Raw genomic sequence first — 6,000 nt, 5'->3', positions numbered from 1 at the left:
TATATATATATATTATATATATAATGTATACATATATATATATATATATATATTATATATAATATATAATATATATATATATATATATATATATAATATATATATATATTATATATATATATATATATATATATATTATACATATATATATATATACTGTATACATATATATATATATATGATACATATATATATATATAATACATATTATATATATAACACATCATATTATATATATATATATATATATATTATCATATATATCGTATATATAATATAATGATATAATATATATATATATATATTATATATATATATATATATATATATACTATATATATATATATTATATATATCTATATATAGGTAATAAATCTCAACAAAATCTCTAATTAATCGCTCTCAATAACCGGAGATGGCTGTCGAAAAATCCGTGACGACAATTGGAACAGATGATCGCCGACAAGATTGCGGGATTGAGCAGATCTCATGAGAATCTGCGACAAACTCGTCGCAGCAGTGGGCGCGAGATCTCCTGCGGACGCATGATCGGCGACGTAGATCGAAATTTTGATATTATTAGAATTTTTATTATTTGGGAAACCGTAAAACCAATCTCGTGAGTACCATGTAAAGCTGAGAGAGAGAGAGAGAGAGAGAGAGAGAGAGAGAGAGAGTCTTGGGTAAATTTTCTTTGAATTGAATATTGAGTGTTTACATATATATATACAAGTAGAGGAGGGTGAGGTTTGTGCTCATAACCAATATGGGACCAAACCCACTACTAACACAATATTATGAACATATATATAGCTATTAGGGCAAATGTAGTCATTAGGGCACCTTGATTTTTTTGCTCGTTGGTGTATATGGCTGTTGGTGTAGGTTTTTGGGCTAAAATATAGCCATTGTGAGGCTGTTGGTTTCATGTTGATATTGGTTTTTGGTCTAAACTATAACCAATTGCGATGCTGTTGGATTAATGTTGATATTGGTTTTTGATTTTGGGGCTAAAATATAGTCGTTGTGCAGTTGTTGGATTCAAGCTGATGTTGGTTTTTGCCCTAACATATAGCCCTTGTAATGCTATATCATGGGAGCAGCTATTCATGATGATCGTGATTGCATTTATTTTGATTTCTGCCTATATTTGGGTCTGTTGCACTAGACATCTGGTGGCAGCAGTGTTGGTTTAGTGGGCTCTGACAGTTAGGTTGAAATTCTTGGTTTTTTGGTTTTTGATGTTAGTTTATTTTACCTCAAAATTTTATTTATCATGTTGGTAAATTAAAATTCATTTTGTTGTTGTCCTTGTATATGGGGCGTGAAGTTACCATGGTGAGTACAATCTATATCTCCATGATGTTACCATGGTGAGTACAATCTATATATCCATGATGTTTCATCTCTAACTAAATAAAGGTAAGTGTGAAAATTGGTCTTTTGTTGTTTTCTTTTCCAAGTTTAAATTCCTACCCATGTTTTCCTTGTGAAACAAACTAAAAACAACTATTTTGAGAAAATCTAAAGAAATAAAAGGAAATACGATTTCCATGATGTTTTCAATTTTATTTTATTTTTGTGGTTGGCGAAACAAACAAACCCTTCAATGAAAACCAACTATATCTCATAGTTTTTGAAATTCAAATTTGGTACTGATGTGTAGAGGGGAGTTTCTTTTGATGTGAAGTTACTGTCAGCCAAATAAATGGGGCCCAAAAAACACTATAGCGATCCTAAGCTTTGTTATCATATCATATCATACTCTCTTTAAAAGTACGAGTTCGAGAAAATCTTTTGGTAGACAAAAATACCCTTGAAATTCAAATTAATCCATTGAAGTAATAGTAAGTTAATAAATTGACGAATTCTTATTGGATATATATAGTATGAAGATAATGATATAGTTTAAATTGAAATATAAACTTAAATGAATTTATTAAATGCCAAATTTACAAATATATACAAGATGAATAGCGTATATGCAAATCATACTCCCTTTAAAAGCACGAGTTCGGGAAAATCTTTCTATGGTCAATATTGCCATTCACTATTTTAAATATTTTATTTATATCGTAATCTATCCTAATTATAATTATATCCTATCCTAATCCTATGTGAACTATTTATAGCTTAACAATTTTAAAAAATAATATTAATAAAATATATAAAACATATTGCATTAGTTTGTTAAGATAAAAAAATTATACGTAGCTAACGTACTATAATACATAAAGTATTATAAAAAAACCTAAAAAGTTTTAAAATTACACAAAATACCCTGAAAAGTTTAAAATTATAAAAACTATCTCGACGTCTAAAAACTTAAAACAACAAACATGAAATCAAAAAATTAACAGCAGTTTGTGAAGAATTTAAAATTTGTGGTTAACATTTTAATATCTTAAAAATTATAGAAACACCATCAAAAGTTCAAACTACAAACAAGCACCTAAAATTCTAAATTTTCAAAACTTGCAAACAACATAGATAAATTCAAGGGATTACCATCACACACCTAAAAATTTCTGATATTTTAAACATTGAAACAACAAACATGAAATCAAGAAATTAATAGTAGCCTCCCAAAAATTTAAAATTTTTAATTAACACCCTCAATATCCAAAAAATTATAAAAACACACTCAAAAGTTCAAATTATAAAAAACAACCCTGAAATTTTTAAAATTTACAAATAATAAAAGATGAATTAAAAAGATTACCCTCATGAACCTAAAAATTTAAAATTTGCCGAAATTAACCTCAAAGTTACAAATGTTATAGAAAAAACTCTTTTAAAATTTAAAAATCATAAAAAATCTCTAAAATTTTAAAATTTATAACCAGTACACATCAAATCTGAAAATTATTGGTAGAGCACTAAAATTTAAAATTTTTAAAAATTAATCTATAGTTTTAACAATTGCAAAAAACAGCCTTAAAATTTTAGAGTTGTAAGAAATAAATTGATATTTAAAAATTATCACCGACACATGAAACATAGAAGTTACAACTACCAAACTTAAAAGTATTTTTTTAAAAATGATCCTAAAGTTTTAAAAATTATAAATCACACCCTTAAAGATTAAAATCAAACAAAAAGGCTAAATTTTTAAAACTTGGCAAAGAAAAATATAGTTGTTTGATATTCTTTCATTAATATATATATATATATAAAATTAATAAAGATTAATTAAAAATTTAAATTGATAGAAATATTATAGCAATAAAAATTTAAAAAATATTATAGCTTAAAATTATCATTACCATATAAATTAAAGCAACTGCATAAAATTTTACTAATAAGTTGGAGCAGCAAAACACATTAGTAACATTAATTGATAGAAGTTTAAATCCATAAAAATGATAAAAAACTATAATGTAATAGCTTAGCATTAATTGATTATAATTTAGAAACATTAATATCTGATGTTAATAATATTTATAGAGTAAAAGAATATAATAAATTACGTATGGAGATACTATCATAATGTTCAGAGATATTCTTCAAAAGAATCAAGCTATTTCCATTACAAATGGGAAAGTGACGAAAATAAATCTAAAATTCAGAAAATGTCCATAAACCATTTGAATTGGCATTAACATAAGGCATGTCTATAAAAGAAGTAACAACTGAGTTACATTAAAGAATAATTTAATAACTTTATCCCAATCAAAGGAGAATTTTCTATAAAAGATATAAGAAAAGTTAGTAAGCATTCATAAATTTTATACTTTGCTCTTCAAATACTAAAGAAATTAAATATTAGTATTATAATCTAAGGCAAAATTAGCAATAAAAATGCAGGTATTTAGTTTAGATCTTTGTGAAAAATGCCAGGAATAGAGCAAATGTAATATTATTGACGTAACAGAAACTCTTAGTGGATGCACATTGGAAGAATTCATTGTAGAGAAAAAGAGGTAACTCCTAATCTTATTTAAGTAATAAATTAGAAACACAAACTAAAATTTGTAAATAAAATAAGATGAATTCAAAATATTACCCTTAGACACCTAAAAAATTAAAATTTGCTAAAATTAACCATAATTTTTTTAAAAAACTCCTTCAAAATTTAAAAATCGTAAAAAAAAAACTCTAAATTTTTAAATTTTTTAACTAGCACACATCAAATTCGTCAATTGGTAGACCGCTAAAATTTAATATTTTTTAAAATTAATCTATAGTTTTAATAATTGTAAAAGACACCCTCATTGTAGAGAAAAAGAGGTAACTCCTAATCTTATTTAAGTAATAAATTAGAAACACAAAGAATTTCATATATATGTGATTAATATTTATTCTCATTAAAAAAAATCAAACACTGTATTTTAAGAAGTTTGTGTTGAACATCGGAAATATATTTAACTTCTTTGTTAAGTTAAATGATAAGATAAAAGATTAACGAGCCCAAAAAAGATAACAACACAAAAAATACAACTCTAGCCTGATGTCACAATCGAGTAGATGATGAAGACACTACTCTAGAATTGCCCATAAAAAAAGATAAAGGTGAGAAATGATTGATTTTAGCTCAATAAAAAAAATAAAACATAAAGAATAAAAAATAATATTTTTTAAATGTTTTATACAATAGTTTAATTATTTTGAGTGAATTTAAGAATCTTTAGAAGGGAGTTTTATGAGCTTATTTTAGTATTTTTATGTGCTTGTGCAGATGTTTTTATCATATGAAAGTATACTAGAGTAAGCATTAATCTTTAATTTATAATTTATTATGAAGTCTATCAATAATTAGGAACAAACTTCATATTCTCTTTTGTATCGTTTTAGTATACTTTTAACCAATCATTTTGACTTATTGGTTTTAAATATTCACCTTTCTTGTATAATATTATTTTAATATTTTTTACTTTTGTAACACTGTACTTTCTCAAGTAAAGCTTGGTATCATGTCAGTCAAAATAATATAAAAATTTAAATTAGCTTCAAATTATATTTATTTTCTATCAATTCAAATATCAACATGAAAATTTAAATTGGGTGTAGCCCATTTAAACAAACGTCAAAGAAAATAAATAATCGCAATATTAAAGTTTAGAGACAAAAGTGAGCATAAGCTATTAAAGTGAAACTGAGGAACAAATTTTAGTTAGAAAATAATCTAAAAAATACTTAATTATGGTATTTAACCACATGCATTGCACGTGTATAAAACCTAGTCATATTAAAAGTAGTGGATTAAGTTAATTTTGACTATTATCGTCCAGCATCTTACAAGTCTTGATGAATGCGTGAGCATATGTAACAAAAGTGATTACTCCTATTAGTTTTTCTATTGTCAACACGAATAATTTGTTTACTTGTTCTATAACTTAGCAAACTCATTTATGTATTTTGCTTTTGTTGTGTCAACTCCCAATCATCTATGACACACATCATAACTATTGATTTTTTTTTTTTTTTGCCACAGACGGCGTAGTCACAACTTAAAACATAACTAAACTTGATTCGTAGGCTTTAACGAAGCAAAATGGCGCTACGTTGGGTTTTGAAAATTGGAATCTCCTGAAAATACATAAAAAATACAGAAATAAGGGGAAAATTAGGATAAATCATTTCATAACATTTTATGATCATAAAAGCTGTGGGACACATTTATCTACTGGTAAAATTAGTAATTCTTACCTCCGTGAGTAGATTAAAACGAGGAAAGTGAAGAAACTATAATAAGTCTGGATTTAAGAATCAACTCCAATATTGGTATTACTTTAAGAAAAATTTATACCATCTAAAACAGTTTAGTTTTGCTTGAAGTTTCCACTCCTTGATATCATATTATTCTCACGAATATATAATGGCAATTCTCAAAGAGTAAAGAAATGACAAACTTGAGCTACACATTTGATAAAATTGATATATTTTCATGCTAGTAGGTGTTTTACTTCCTGCTCCTGGTGATCAAGTAGAGATTGGTTGGAAGATGACAATTTATACAAAATGAATTTAAAATTTAAAATTTAAAAAACGTATGTTAGT

The sequence above is a fragment of the Asparagus officinalis genome, chromosome 8 (assembly GCF_001876935.1).
Source record: "Asparagus officinalis chromosome 8, Aspof.V1, whole genome shotgun sequence".
NCBI classification, from domain to species: Eukaryota; Viridiplantae; Streptophyta; class Magnoliopsida; order Asparagales; family Asparagaceae; genus Asparagus; species Asparagus officinalis.
This window is presented reverse-complemented; position numbering follows the sequence as displayed.